The sequence below is a fragment of the Ambystoma mexicanum genome, chromosome 7q (assembly GCF_040938575.1).
Source record: "Ambystoma mexicanum isolate Mex_15411 chromosome 7q, UKY_AmexF1_1, whole genome shotgun sequence".
NCBI lineage: Eukaryota > Metazoa > Chordata > Amphibia > Caudata > Ambystomatidae > Ambystoma > Ambystoma mexicanum.
The window spans coordinates 1,123,500,026-1,123,516,733 of NC_090941.1; the positions used below are offsets into that span (position 1 = coordinate 1,123,500,026).

The following is a 16,708-nucleotide window of genomic DNA, read 5'->3' on the forward strand; positions in this document are numbered from 1 at the left end:
ACGGCACAGTTATGTATTCAGTATAGTGTCCATGAAGAGTTAGGAACATGGCACCATGAATACTTCTAGGAAGGGTAATTATTGGTCCTAATGATATAATAGAGCTTATTTTAAGGTATTTTTTCACTTCTGTTTCTAAATAAGCAACAGGTGTTCCATAACTCAAGCAATAAAGTTCAATAATAGAAATAATTGTGGTTTTATGCATGCCTTTCTGTGATAACTAACAAAGGACATAAAGTGAAATGTGTGTGTGGGGTATCTGTGTAATATAGCTGCTAATAGGAAATTCCATCATGTCTTAATACATTTTATAATATTTTCAAAAACTTTTTTTTAGCAGATAAAGTTGTGCAGGTGAGAAAAAGGATTATTCAGCAGACAGCGGAAGAATTGGCCTCTAATGAAATAAAACAATCCTTAAAGAAAAATTAAGAGTATTTTACTTACCATTCAAGAGGACATAGGAAATATAAAAAAGGGCACTGTGGAATTCAACAGAAAGTTAGACATGGTGATTGTAGATAATGCACACAAACAAATCAATTTCCCTTTGTACGAGGATAAAAGAAAAAAAATACCACAACCATTTTCCCTCCTAAATAAATATTGTTTCTGCTTTTTAAAAAAAAGTATACCCCCCAAAAACAAAAAAAGTACACAAAATGTTCTTATTTTACCCCTACTTATTTGTGTCAACCCTAATGTTCTCGTCTTACAAGGTGCACCCTCCTCCTACCCTCTCCCCAAACCGGCCCTTTTCAGGGCCAACCTTTCCGTTATAAAAATAGATAATGAAACACATAGACTGTATAAATGGAGCAATAATCTTTATATGGTCCTGTTTTATAGTATGTGTAAAACAAGCCCATTTGTTTGTGTTTTCTATAATAGTCAGTGGTATGATAGGTATCATCAAACAAAACAGGGATACTTTTACTTTATAATGTCACCTCGAAAATGGGGTATAATGCCCTTCCTGTCAGCTATATATACAGTATTGCACAAAAAAAAGGACCTGTACGGCTTTCATTATGCCAATAATTGTTCACACTATTAATGTGTACCCTAACGCTCACCCTGACTGGAAGAACACCCTCTCCCTTTGTGATGTTAATATGCCCTAGGTAGCGCTCTGGCACCACCTATCTAAACGGATAGGTAAGAGGGAAACTATCCCTAATACTACAATGAATTCATCGTGCTATTTAGAAAAAAATATTTTTTATTTCAGCCATGACTGCACCATTTTGGAAAATAAAAAAGCAGTAAAAAAGGGGGGAGAGGGAGTTATCCCGATGCTGCATTCATCGGATGATCATGCAGTTCACGTGGGACTAGAACTCTAGATGACAATTTAATCGCCCCCCGCGAAGTAGGCTTGACCAACTCGATGATATTTAGTAAAACATCTTTGCTAAAAAATCTGTACAGTAGGGAGGAACCATTCGGTGTACGTGATCTCCCTATTTGGATATAATATGTATCTCTTTTCTAAACAGATTATTTTCTTTCATACTTTCATAAGTCCTCCGACTCATTTGTTGAGGAAATACAGAAGATAGATTTAAAACAAGGCTACAATATCCTCAATGATCAACAGTAGTCTATGGGCCTCATTACGACCCTGGCGCTAAGTGAAAAACGATGGCGGTAACTGGTTACCGCCATCGTTTTCCGCCAGGTCCGATCATGACTCGTGACCGTAAACTACGATGCCAATAGCGGCATCGTAGTTAACGCTGCCGCTAACTGCGCCAAGGGTGCGCGCACGCGACCGCCCACACCGTACTTAGCGCCATGGCGGAAAGGTACGCGAATGCCGACCCAAGCGGACATGCACCTAGCGCCATCACCGAGGCCGCTAAGTACCTTACCGCCATGGTGCAAATAACGCCATCGCGAACCAACCGTAAAGGGCCATGTCAAGTGTATGCAGCTGCCACAGGTGCACAGAAACAGCACAGGTGAAGGCAATACAGACTCAGGGGAGTACAAAAAGAGCACACCCCACCCCTAACCACACCCAGTCACACTCCACAATGATGCCAATACGACTAGCAATGTTGGGGCTGGAGGACCTGGTAGCAATGCATGTGCTACTACAACAGCAACAACAACAACAGGCAGCACAGAGGAGACGCAGGAGGAGAAGGAGGGCAAGGCAGGCCCAGCAAGCCCCACCAGCACAGCCAGTGCCACCACGCAGGCAGCCCCCAATCCCACGCATCAGAGCCAATCCAAACAACCTCACTGCTGAGCAGATCCACACCCTGTACCGTTTGGACCGGGACACCATCACTGCCATCGTAGACATGACGCACGACGACATCGTCAGCATGATAGCAAGTCCAACCGCCATCCCCCCCCTACTGAAGGTAGTGGCTGTACTCCACTTCCTGGCCACAGGCACCTACCAGCACACAGTGGGGCACCTGCATGGCATTTCACAACCATTATTCTCACGAACACTCATCCAAGCGCTCGATGCCCTCCTCAAGCACACAGACGACCACATCTCAATACCACGGACTGCCCAGGAGATAGCAAACACCAAAGTGGGTTTCCATGCACTAGCCGGCATACCTGGATGCATTGGTGCCATCGACTGCACCCATGTGGAATTGGTGGTTCCACGTGCCATGGAGGTACCGTACCGCAACCGGAAACAGTTCCACTCAATCAACGTGCAAATGGTCTGTGACTCCAACATGATCATCACACATTGTTGTGCCAGATTCCCCGGATCAACCCATGATTCTATGGTCCTGAGGAACTCCACAATACCACGCTACATGGAGCGACATGCAGGCCCAAGATCCTGGCTACTCGGTGAGTGCAATGTCATGGAAGTGGGCATGGGAATGACGTACCAATGCATACTCCACCTGGCAGAAAGGGGGGGGGGATGATGCATACTCCACCTGGCTGTGAGTAACACAGAGAACGGAGACAGAGGAAGGGCACCCACAATGCACACAACCCCACTGCATGCATAGGGTGATGGCATGCAAAACAGGCCATGGCAGCAATGAGCATATACTGGTTGCATTGTGTGAATCAATTAGTGCATGTAGAAGTTAGCCAAGGTAACAGTTCGATGCCAGCCAGGGTTGAACACCATGTTCCTGATCAGACAACATGACTGACACAATCATTCTCGCCTACATACAGGTGATGCAGCCTATCCCCTGAAGAGGTGGCTCCTCACACCAGTCCGGAACCCGCAGAACCAGCACGAGGAGGACTCCAAACATGCACATACACGTACTCGTGTGGCCATAGAGCAGACATTCGGCCTCCTGAAGGCACGGTTCCGAAGCCTCAGCAGGTCTGGTGGGGCACTCCTGTATGGCCATGAGAAGGTGGCAAAGATCGTCATGGCATGTGTCATGCTGCACAACATGTGCGTCAGACGGAATGTGCCCCTGCCCCCTGACGCAGAACTGCAACCACCTGACGATGAGGATGAGGAGGGTGCAGATGGGGCGCCACCACATGGAGGAGGCGATGCACAGGAGGGGCCTGCCATGCGCCGAAGTAGCATCGACCACTGCTTCTAGCACACACGGCTGGTGTTCATCGCATGGAGACTGCACTTGGGGCACTCTGGTACATGGACACTGTGGACTGTACACCAATAAAGCACACATACGCAATGAAAATGTCCACACATTACTTTTTAGGAAAGAAAAAAGTGTATTGGTAAAACAAACTGTCGTGTCACTCCCCCTCCCACCTCCCCCCTGCACACCCCAACACACCCCCTCCCCCCTCCCCCCTGCACACCCCAACACACCCCCTCCCACCTCCCCCCTGCACACCCCAACACACCCCCTCCCACCTCCCCCCTGCACACCCCAACACACCCCCTCCCACCTCCCCCCTGCACACCCCAACACACCCCCTCCCCCCTCCCCCCTGCACACCCCAACACACCCCCTCCCACCTCCCCCCTGCACACCCCAACACACCCCATGTAGGTGTCTACAGATGCCTGTGACAGTGTCCACAGTCCCTCACAAGGCCCCTCTCCCGGCCCCCGGGGCACCCCTGGCTGTGGAGCGCAGGTTGCGTCCGGACCGTCGCACGGGGCTGCTCTGCACAGAACTGGCAGTGGAGGATGTCCCTGGCTGCCCCTGTGCATGCTGCTCCTGTAGTGTGTGGTTGAGGTCAGTGACCGCACGACGCAAGCCCGCAAGTTCGGCACAGATGTCCCTTGACATGGCCTGCATGGCATCTCTCAGGGTGGCAGTGCTCTGCGCCACTTCGGCCCTTAGGGTCTCCGTGGCCTGTTCAATGCTGGGCCCAGCCCCCACACATTCTGCGGCATGCTCATCCAGCTTTGCCGACAGCTGATGCTGCCGTTGAGTGATCTCCTCTAGGGAGTGCTGGCCGTGCTGGCCCATGGCCAGTGCAGGTGGAGTGATGGAGGGGCTGCTCCCCTCCTGTGGAGTGTGGACAGGGCATGGGGTGGAAGGCCACTCCTCTGCCTCAGTGTGCCCCTGTGTGTCACCCTCATGGGGGCTGGCGTCAGAGAAACAGGGGGAATGTAGTTGGTCAGTGGGGCTTCTGACCTCCTGCTCCATGTCCGAGTCAGAACATGCAGCTGTTGCAGCTGTCTCCCCGATGTTGCTGCTGGCCGCTGACCCCCTGCCTTCTGTGGCAGGCAATGTCGGTGGAGGTGGAGCAGCTGCTGCTGGCCTGCTGCCGACAGGGGTGCTTGCCGGTGGGACCTCCAGTATGCCTGCAGTGGGACCTGCTTGTCGTGGGGTCTGCCTCACTGCAGCTGAGGTTGAGGGTGCAGGGACGTTGATGTTGGACTTCGCCCTCTTCGGCGCAGGGGTGTCCTGGTCCTCTGGGTGTGATTCAGTGCCTGTGGTGGAGCAAAGGTGGGAGGCCGTTATTGATGGGTCTACGGACTTTGGAATGACAATGGTTGACATTATTTTGGCCAGTGGATGAGGCAGATTACAGGCAGTGCCATGCAGGGTGTCTCCTTCTAGTGTGGTGTGTGGACGCAGGTATGCGGGTGCCAGCAGTGTATGCAGGGTGGTGCTCGCATGTGGCTATGGCCAGTATTGATATGTGTTGCATTTACACTCTAGGGCAACCTTGTGCTACACATGATTGGACTGCTGTGACTGTGGCATGTCTTGTCAGAGGCACCTACCTTCATCGCCTGATGTCGGGGCTCCCCTTTCCATCCCTCCAACACCTTCGATGGACTCCATGCCGATGGTGGTAGCACAGATCTCCTCCCACGGTTGGAGTTTCAGGGGGGATTCCGACCCTCCACCGGTTCCCTGGGCAAGGTTGCGGTTTGCTGAGATGACCGCTCTGACCCGTATGCGCAGGTCATCCCAGCGCTTCCGGCACTGCTGTGGGGTGCGGGGTACGGTCCCCACCGCGCTGACGCGCTCAGCCACCAGGGCCCAGATGGCCTTCTTCTTCCCGATTGCTGTCCTGGTCATTTCAGGGGAGAACACAACACCTGCGTTGTCCTGCAGGGTCTCTGCAAGCATGCAGAGTTCCTCCCGGCTGAATCGCTCCTGGCGCTGGCGGTCACATGCTTTTTTGACGCATTTCGGCATTTTCAGGGAGTTGGATGGGTGGTTGTTTGGTTGGGACAGGTGTCAGGGTTGGGTCTGGTGTTGTTTGGTAGGATGGCAATGGATTGTGTTTTTAAAGATGGCCGACGGGATGCTTCCCGTTCCGGCGCGATGACGCTATTTCCGGTTTGGCCTTTTACGGCCAACGTAATTTACGGCCGCCGCTAATTACGGTGGCCGCAAACTACGGTGGACGCTACTTACGCTGGCGGAAGGGCACCTTGCTCACTCAACGATGGCGGTAGGGGCCTTTTACGCCATGGCGTTAATTGCATTACCGCCATGGCGTAATGCTCGTGCACGATGGGTCGTAATGTGGCGCTCTTTACGCCATCGACTCACGGCGTAAACGCTCATTACGCCATGGCGGTAATGACGGGCGATTAGCGCCAGGGTCGTAATGAGGCCCTATATGTTTGCTAATTTTTGTATGTGTCCCACTTATTTTGAGGACATCCAAACATCTGGTCGACCGGTTTCAGTGACATCTATTTTCATTCTTCATCTTCTTCAGGTCCAATTTCTTCAAACACAAGGATTGAATCTGTTTACCCATCAGGTATGGCCCAACGTACTCTGTAGGACATAAATAGAAAAGTCAAGGGTGACTTCTCATGCGACATTGTGGGTTGGGGCATTAATTATTTTTATTATCTTATTCACATAGGATAGGTTATTCTGGGTCATCCATGGATATTAGACGGGCTCCCCCTCCCCCGCGGTATGGAAGTTCACTGTTCCCATAATTCCTTACATCTTTCTCTCTCTCTGTACCCGCTTTCAATAGAGGTTCTAAAATCCATAGGCAAAACATCTCTATTTACCTGGTTGTCACACTGTATCAGTGATGATGGTATGCACACTTGACAGGCTGCCTCTATTATGTGGGTCCCAGTCTCCGCTCCAGATTGAGCACAATACGTTCTCTCTATATTCGCCTCCTCAATTATCTATTGCATTGTTTTAAGGTATAGCTCGCTGTTTATATGTTTAGGATTCCAGAAGGTGTTTATCAACAGCATGTTTTCAATAACGGTTTACCCTCTAAAAGCGGGGTCATAACCATCCAAACTGTGCTTTAGCTGTAACCAAGTTTCCTGCAGACACGGGACATCAAAGTTTTCCAGTCTAACATCACTTTGGGACGTCAAATGGCTATATCCCCAGGTGTTCCAGGACCCCTTTATTAGATTGGCCGAATGCCTCTTCTGCACACCTGGTTCACCCGTTTGAACCAGGCGAGCCAACTTACTATTCTTTGGTTGCTAAACTGATGACTTGGGCGCAAGGGCATTGGAAATCCAAGTCCAATGTCTTTGCTCACTACGCTGATTTAGAGAAGTCTCTCTGGTGTGCCGCCTCACCGGATTCTGAAGTGATACATCTTGCTCAAAGGTAATTTTTAGTGGGGACAGAGGACCCTTGGGCATCCTTGCCGAGTTCCAACTACTTGGAAACTCGTCTGTATCTCTAGAAACCAAAGATCTGGGGCTTTCATGTTCATCCACCGTCACCTCACGCTTGTATTGTCTCTTCTTTACCACTTCTTTTAATTCAGTGCAGTGTTTTGTTGATAGATCTTCTCTGGTTCTTTTTTTTTTTTGTTGCAGAGTTTGTAGAAGTCTGCTGTCACTCGAGCGAGTCATCTCTGTCATTCGATGAGGATCTCGTATTGGTTCTGTTGGATTATGATTTTTAGCCTTCTCTGAACAGACTTTCTTAACAGTTCCATCAGAGTTTATTTCTCTTAGGTTGTATTCCAGACTTAGAAGATTTACCATTGCATCCTGAAGGATGTTTTACACTACCAGAGAGGTGATGTGAAGAAACGAACAGCCTTTTCGGCCGTTTGGGTTGGGCGCCACTATCTTTAAGTCGTCAGAGTAGAGTTGTCTCAAGCTTGGGACATGATCGAATAATTTCAATATGGTTCTTTGGTTTAGGATCAAGTTATCCTCTACATCGAGGATTGGTTCCAATTTAAAGGCTCAAGTGAAATGTGTTTCTTGTTTCTGTGATGTATATTGCTCTTTTACACGAAGCTCTCTTTTATCTTGTCACCTGTTAGGGCTTTTCATATGTATTGAACCTTGTTCTTTCTCTCGGTCCAATGGGACTTGGGTACTATCATTCCTTCGCCGCACTCTCGAGGCCTGAGGCTCGCTATGTTTCACACATGGTTTCCTGGAGTCTGAGCCATTATTTTGACTTTTAGATTCCCAAAACCCTTTCTTAGTTTAAATCATTTTACGTCTGTCATCCATTGTTAGGAATTGGGGGAAGGCAGGTCCAATATCTGAATTTTCGTTTTAGGTTCAAGAGAAGATTCCTCCTCAAACATGTTACTCACTTTCCTTTTATGATGCAACAGGTGTATCAGTTCCGACTAGGAATCTTCAATCGTGTAGAAGCTTAGCTCTGCTATGTCAATCCAGTGCTCAACAGACTCATCGTTCACACAGGGATTTGTTATGGTCTCTTTCTCAGAGGACTTCAAGACCTGTAGCTCTGGTTTTGATGAAGGCAGGCCCTCTGACAAACGTTTTTGAATTTTCAATACCATGTCTCTTTTGTCCTTTGCACCTTCTGTTGACCGAGCTTCTGTTGGTTTGGAATGAGTTACTCGCTTTGCTGATCTGGACCCCTTTTCCACTTAAATTGTCTTGGCTTTCTGCAAGAAAATTCCATACGAAGTAGGACATGCGCCTCCTGGGTTCTGTTGCTCCATCTGTTTTAGCACTTGTGTGTTAGCCGAGACCTTTTGAGTCATAACTATGGGAGCTGAGGATGAACTTCTTGGCCTAGATTTTTCCATATGTCTTTGTTCCTGAACGTTCAATGGACATTTTTAAATTGTGTCTCTTGGGGCCAAGGCAATGGAACCATTACCACTTGTAGTCCCTAAATTTGTATTCTGGGCCGGACAATTTGGTGTTTGGCCTGGAGCAGGATGTGGCAAAAGGCTCAGGTCGACCAAGGGCTCAACATTCACCATTCGGTCTGAATTGTGGACCGATAAGGATTCTTGTACAATTGACCTTGTTTTGTCAAATAGTAGATCCTGAGTGGTTTCAGTGATCTTTTTCTCGATAATAATGGAGTCTTGTTTGTTTAAAACAAGCCCGTTAGGTGTGAAGTCCACTGGATTTAAGGACCATGCTGGAGTGTCCGTTCCTTGAGCCTTCATTTATGGTTTGTTCTTTGCCTTTGCCATGACAAAACCTTCTAAGTATGACAAATTATTATGCACTAGAGCCAGCATGGGAGTGTGGTCTTTCAAAGTGTCATTTATTGCTTCGTACAGCAAACTGAACGGAGCCAGTGCTATTGTAATAGCTGACATTATAGTTAGCAAATCTGGCTTCGATGGAGAATCTTTAAATGTTGGTGTAGAAATCTTGCTTAGACATTGATTGTAAGGTGGTATTCGCTGCAGTAAGCTATACTTTATTGTACTTTCTGGGTGTAACTTAGACTTTTGAGGAGCCGTTCCCTGATCCCTATGAGAGCTAGTGGGAACCTGTAGGTTGCCTTCACCAATTTCCCTCAGGTCGATCGTTGTTATGGAATGGTCAGAGGCAGAAAACTGACTCTCGTCTTGCTTTTTAGAAGATGAAACCTTCAACCGAGTCTTAACTGAAATGGGATTTTCCACGTTGGTTAAAGTGGGTTCTTCCGTGGGAGGTTTCGGACTTTCTGGCCGCAGAATTTTGGAAGGGAGATCCGTTGAATAGAACAGAGGTCTTGCGGAAGCTGGGATCACAGGGATTGTGTTATATGGTTTCTCAGCTGACTATGCAAAATGCCATCTTCGGGCACCTGGCTAAACTCTTTCTGGTTGCGCCTGTGTTCCGTTCTGATGGACAATTTTGCTGATGGAAGTAGTGCTTTCGACATGGCTTGTTCCAAAATAGAATCCTCATCCACCCCTTCCAAAATCTCGGCGTCTGAGATTTCATTACTGGTTCGATTTTTCTCCTCACACTTTTTCTTTAAAAAATCCTCAAGTACGTTTGATGGTACTGGTAGTTGTTGAGACTGTGCCGAGGTTGTTTTCCTGTTTGGGCCTTTTATTCCAGAAATGGTACATCTCGTTTTGCCCTGGTTTTGAAGAACTCTCCGAGGTGGGGGATTTTGAGTTAACTGGCCCTCTACTCTTTTTAACTTAATAGTGTATTTGAGTTTGTTAGACTCAGTGTTTTTTTTTTTTTACAGAGCACGCCTTATCCTCTGGTGTGGAATTCACAACCTTTGGGCCCATATGATATTTTGCGTGTTGGGCGGGTGAATCAGAAGTTTGCCTTGGTATGTCGACTTGAGAGGATTCAGTCAAAATTGTTGCACCCTGACTGATCATATTTGAGTCGTCTTGGGACGCAATTACCAGTGGCGCTGAATGGACACAAGGTGGGCTCACCAGGTCGTCCCGTTGAAACAGTGGATGGATATTGATATGTATTAGTGGGTGTATAATGGCACCCACTGGGCCTTGGGCTCCTAGGGTCAGCTCCTTTGGGTCAATCTGGGTCGCAGAGCAGCTAGTTTCCTCCGCTGACTTTACTTCCTTGTAACTTGAGGGGTCCCCCTGAGTGGCCGCCTCCAAAGCGTTTCTGTGCAAGTTTGTTTCCGGGTGCAAAAGTTCCATCGATGCGATGGGGACCTCTCCCCCCTCTCCCGCTCCATTTGAAGTGGCGTGTTGATTCACAGAAGGCTGGGATTTCCCCATTCCGGGAGTCCTGGGGAGGGATGGCGATACCATCAGCGTGTCTTCTATGTTTCCCGGGTTAATGTGCACTCAAGGGACCTGCCCATGCCATTCTACCATTTGCTACTCCGAAGGTTGCAGAAGTTCAAATGGAATTGAAGACACCACAGCTATGGTAAGTTGTGGGTGGCCTTACTTACCTGAGGCTGCAATGGTTTCCATCCGAGGTCCATCCATCGTTTTAGTAGAATCCACCTCTCTAAAGCTCATCTCTGGAGGTCTGAGGTGAGAGCTTCGTCGGAAGCAACCCTCTTCCACGCTGGTTAGCCGCGCTGCCTCAGCCATAGACTGACGAAGACTGCACTCGACTCAGCCGTCGACTACTCCGCAGCCTAAAGCAGTATTTAGGTGGGTCCTCCCACACAATAGTAAGCAGTGACAACAGACTGCTCTCAGGATCACAGGATACCAGGAGGAACTGCCAAAGACTGCTCTTGACACAGAGTACAATTTTCAAAGCTAAACAAATCTGATTTTCACCAAAAGCAAAAACTATCAAATCTGGGATATTTGTGGTAAGACAGTCTGAGATAATGCAATGCTAACTTTGTTTTCAGACACAGTACATTTCTTTATCCCTAGAATAGGGACCCAACATGGGACCATCACTCTTAAGAATGAAACTGCAAAAGTAGGAATGATATAAGGCATCTACATGGTAGATTTGAACTGGTGAAACAAGGCAAAAGCACTGATCACAAGCCAGCAGTAAGTGGCTAAAGCCGGATACATCACACACATGTTGTAATGAATTGTCAATCTGATATACATTATGGATAAGGGCTTCCACCACTGTTATTCCTGGAGCATGCACTTTTAAATTCCCAGAAGCCCTGTGGGCGTCACAGCATAATACACGTCTACAGTAGTTCCTGGTCCCTCTATCCATTTCATAATGTCCAGTGGCTTAGTAGCGAGGCAACATAAGACACGCTTTGAAAACCGCAACCTCTTATGATGCACAAATTCATTTAGTTTCGTTCAACATTATTTTGACAATTGTCATAAGAAAATAGCATCAAATATCAACAACTCAACTCATCGCAATACATCTTTAATTATCAAATTGCAAGCAGATAACACTTTGATTCAAAATCCACTCACCTGTGCCAATGCTGATCTCTCCTTGTGAGCAGGGGATGCAGTCATAGCAGCACACAGGCTCGCCCTCCCTGGCCGCCTTTCTGTACCCAGGAGGACAGGAGTCACTGCAGACAGAGCGCGGAACCTGGAGGAGGAGACATGCAGAGACTTCAGACAAGCATGCTGATTCAGCACTTATTGGGGCTCATTACGAGTATTGAGGTAGCCATGGCTGCCGACATACCGTGTTCCAGCACCGGGTTCCTTCAATGAGGAATAACCGGGTCATTCCAACATTGGAAGACCCAGTAATTCCTCCTTGAAGGAACCGATCCCCATTTCCACTTGAGCCCACATAGGGCTCAATGGGAATGGGGATGGAGCTAATAAAGGGCCCATTAATAATAGGCCCGTTATTAGCTCCTTGGCCCCCTCGCGGGACCCAGAAAGGACGTCTGGTTTTACCAGACGTCTGTTCCGTGTCCCGCAAGGGAACCTCGTAATTGCGCATCCCGTAATGAACGGTGCCGGTCCCGTACCGGCACCCTCATTACGGGAGTGCAAGCCTCGTAATGAGGCCCATTGTCTTTTATGTGTAGGTGATAGTATTGTAAAATCATTTGTTGTCTCCTCACATATATTTCGGACACAGGAAATGCTACATGACATAGCAACGTAAAACTCACAGTTTGATGTGCCCCACCCCTTTGTGAAATGGACCATTGTAACCCATTATTTAAAAAGAATTCACAGGACGAACACCTCCATTGAACTCGGCTTGGTTAATTTGCGCTCCTTCACTCTCCTTAGTTGCAACTTGGCATTACTGTGCAATATGCTCCTGCATTGAAGACCCTCACCAGCATGGACAGGCTGGCAGCGTAGCAAGTACAGTGCTGCTTCCTCTGAGTGCAGCATGTGGTCTCTGCAGGGTCGTCTTTGTTTGGCGAAGGCTTGTGGGAGCATTGGCTCGGCCTGTGCTACACTAGGTGCTGCCCAATGCTTTATTAATCCCCTCTAGATTTGGAACAACATACTTGTGCCTCTGCCCTCTGTTCAATACCCATCAGAGACTGATGAAAAGACTTAACCAATCGTCTCCAGTGTATAGTACCACCCATGGGGGGAATTAGAACCACATTCAGCATGGAAGCCAGTGATTGTGTAAGTATGTGGTGTACTGAAGACCCTACCTCCTCCCTAGGGGTCCTGCCCAGTTTTCTCTTTGTCTAGGAATTGTCTATGCAGTAGAGATGATCAACGTGTTCTAAAGTTGTCTAAAGTGTTGACACTAGTGCTATACCATTGCTCATTAGCACCTGGGCAATAGTGAACACTGTCTGTTCGTAGACTGAGGCGAGTGGTGCATTCATCTGAGAAGGTCCCCTTGCAAAGAGAAAGGAACGATTGTGTTGTGTGGCATATTCCCAACAAGGGTGAGATAGTCAATCTGCCATCTTGGGAGAGTTGCTGTACCTTCTGTATTCCCTGCCCACTCTGAGTCAAAAAGCTACCCAAATATCTAATGGAAAAGGAAAAAGGGGCACGTAAGTGAGCTGGGTTTATTTTTTTTATTTTTTTTTTTATTTGTTTTTGGTTTTAAAAGAAAAACCTTTACAAAAGAATAGTGCATTTCCTTAGATAAAATTACAAAAGGTTCTCGGAAACCAGGGAATAACTAGAATAACTGAGAGGCCAAAGAATGTCAACCAGGAAGCTCAGTAGGCTGTGTCATCTTTTGATACTTTGTTAGAATAGTAAGTTTTTCTGAAACTTTTACTATCGCTGCAGTGAGCATGATTTCCTGGCCGGAGATCAGTCTGTTCCAGAATGCATCTTGATTTAGACTCTCTTCTCTGCTGACAAAACTCCTCAGTAAAGACACTCTTGTGGCCCATGTGCCTTCGCACTCCAGCAGTAGATGTTTCAAGGTTTGGAGGTTCGAAGTTTTACATATTTCGCAGAATTTTATTGCCTTCTCTCCCTGGTTTCTTTGAGCCAATATTTCTCCTGTGTAGGCTAGGTTCAGACGCAGTCTGAGAAAGCTGTTTCTTATCTCACAGTCTGGGAATTTTTCCAGGTAACGTGGCATGGTTCCAAGTTTCCTGTCTGCTATCAAGAAGGAGTTCAGTGTTTTTAGGTTTCTGACTCTTGTGATTGTGTCGATCCAGTCAGCCATTTTTAGTTTTTTTTTTACTTTCAAGGGGTTTTGTAGAAGGATTTCTGTTGGTAAATCAAGCTTATGCAGGATCTGTCCAATCTTTTCTTCTAGGCTCGATAGCTGGTTTGATTTTGCTTTCTTTAGATGTTGGTTTATATCGAAAAAAAGAGTGGCCTTACTGGCTGTGATTATATTACGGTAGAGTGAGAGGAGTTTCCACTCTGCATGGCAGCTCAATGAGGTCAAGCCTAGTTCGAACCTCAGACTGACTGACGATGTGCACATTGGTAGCGAAATGGATGATTTCCAAATAAGGCCCTCAATTTTGTTCCAATCATAGTTCCACAGCAAAGGTTTTGCCTCCAATCCATAGAGGAGGACAGGAACTGCTTTGCCTACGTAGAATTTCTTGAGTGGTGACAATGAAAATTTACAAAATTTTCCGTTTAAGTTTTTCATTTGCGCAATAATTTTCGAGGTCTTGTTGAGAATTGATGAGTTCACCTTATTTACAGTTGGATGGGCTAAGACTTCATATCCCAGGTATATGAGCTCATCTACTCGGGGAATTTCCTCGTTGTCCAACACCCAGATCCTTGATGTTACCTTTTTTCTTGGATGTTTGAAAATCAGGACCTTAGATTTTAGTGGGTTGATTATTAGGCCATTTAACTTGGCATACTCATTGAGTTTGGATAAAAGATGTTGCAGTCCTAATGCTGATCCATCCAAAAGAACAAGATCATCCGCATAGGCCAGCCAGTGTAGTCTTCTGCTGTTAATCCTGGGACAGATGAGCGACGCCGAGGCCAGAAAGTCTCCAATGTCTGATAGAAATAGGTTGAAAAGCAGTGGTGCACCCAAGCATCCTTGTCGTACCCCTTTAAGGACCTGGATTGCTTCTGAAAGGTTGCCGGCGTCATCCAGCCTCACTCTGATCGTAGTATTTTTATGTAGTTCGACGAGCATAGCCAGCAGGGGGGCTGGAATTCCCCAGTTGTTCAGTTTCTGCCAGAGGAGTGATCTGTCCACCAGGTCAAATGCCTTGGACAGATCTACCCATGCCCCATACAGCGGCGAGCCTTCTTTCTCATTTGAGCTTTCGCTCAACAGGTTCATTGTAAGGCCATTAAGGCTGGTAGAAAGACCCTTCCTGAAACCTGTTTGGTGCGGGGGGAGAATCTCATTTGAGTCCACCCATAGAGAAAGTTCCCTCATTAATATTCTCATGAATATTTTACTGTCTATATCCAAGAGGGCTATGTGTCGATAGCATGTTGGACTTGGCCTATCACCCACTTTGAAGAATGGAATAATCACTGCATTCTTCCACGATGGTGGAAAAGTTTTTTCCCTCAAGATTCCTTGAAAGAGATGGGATAGCAATTTTGACCAGAGTTTTGGCTGATTTTTTAACACCTGATATGTGAGGCCGTTCGGACCTGCGGCTTTCGAGGTAGAGGATGATGTTATGAGTTCTTCAATATCCTCTTCGGTAAAATCCAGAGACCAGGTGATGTTGCTGATGCTAATGTCTCTTGAGCCTGTTGCTTCGAAGTTCTTGGCCAGATGGTCTACCCACTTGTGTTCCGACACTAAGTTGCAAAGAGAACTATTTTGGCCAGTTTCAAGTTGATTTAGAACTGCCCAAAAGTTTCTGCAGTTATTTATACTAAGAAGCGAAAGCATTCTCTCCCCATCCTCTTGTATTTTTAAATGTTTGTGATTCTTGGACCAGTTTCTATAAATTTGTTTGGTTTTTTTAAGTTTTTGAATACAGCCTAGAGGATCTTCTGCTCTGGTCTGTCTTATGCTTCGCAGTGTTTGTCGCAGAATTCTTTTTCTTTGGAAAGGTTCCTCATCGAAGTGATGGAGATGTGTCTGTTTCCCCACTATTTGTACTTCACTTGGTCGGCAAGTGGACCATATAAATTTTCCGAATCTTTCTGGATGGCACTTTTCGGCCACTATTGAGGGATGAATTATTGCTAGCTGATCATTCAAATTTTCCCCCCCATGTTTGTACTTGACTACTTTCAGTTTCCCTTTAGAGCCCTCCAAGTCCTGTCTGATGCGTGGGTTTGCAGAACACTGAATTTCAGGAAAGTAGAGTTCCATCCTCGCGTGATCACTTCCCCCTTCCCAATCTAAGGTGAGATGATGTGGGTGCAGGGTAAGTGATGGTGAGGCGAAGATGTAGTCTATTATTGATTGCAACCTTCCCTGCCGCCATGTTGGTCCGGGGTTGTCCGTACTGCTATCGTCTTCAGATATCATGTCGAGATCCCATGATTGGAAGAAGTCCCACCATTGTTTACCTTTCTGTGTGGTACTGTGTTTAGGTAAGCTGTTTTTCCTATTTCCTACACTAATGAGATCTGTGTTCAGGTCCCCTGCTACAACGATCTGTGCTCCTATGTGATTCATCTTGACCATGGAGAAGAGTTCATTTAGAGTTTCTATGAAGTCTCGGAGTTTGGAAATGGCTGGGTTCCAATAGATGTTTACCAGAATGAGATTGGCCCGGCAGTCACTCTGTCTTATCTCTGCTTTACAGGCCTGAATGCCCACTGGATTATTGCAGAGCGTAACCACATTTTTAATGGCAGAATTTTTGGTTGCTATTATCATTCCTCCTGCTGGTCTTCCTTTGGCTTTTTGAGAGGCCTTGAGGTTTTGCACTGTGAAGCCCTCTATCTCGATGGAGTTAGCTAACCATGTCTCCTGGAATAATAAGATGTCATTGCGCTCTAAGAGGTCGTTTTTGAGTTGCTTTTTCTTCAAAAAGCTTGGGCCTCTGGTGTTCCAGGAGACTAATCTAAGGCCTCTCCGACTAAAGACTGTTCTGTTCCTCGCCCAGTTTCTGGAGGATTTGCGAGATGATTTCTGGGAGTTTAGTTATCAGATCGTCTTTTAATCTGAGACCACTTGTTACGTTGCTTTGGAGCCCTCTAGTAGTTCCGGCAATACCCACAGCAGTGGGTGCGGATTCCTCTACGGTCTGATTATGCCACCGGTAATTTCCAGATATTCCTTCTTCCTCTGATTCATAAACCCAGAGCCCTTCTTTAGCCAGATCGTCTTTAT

General features: G+C 46.9%; 1 pseudogene; it reads right to left on the reverse strand.

Annotated features, from left to right (window-relative positions):
- Positions 1-16,708, reverse strand: part of LOC138528209 (extracellular calcium-sensing receptor-like) — a 163,731-nt pseudogene that overhangs the window by 21,853 nt on the left and 125,170 nt on the right.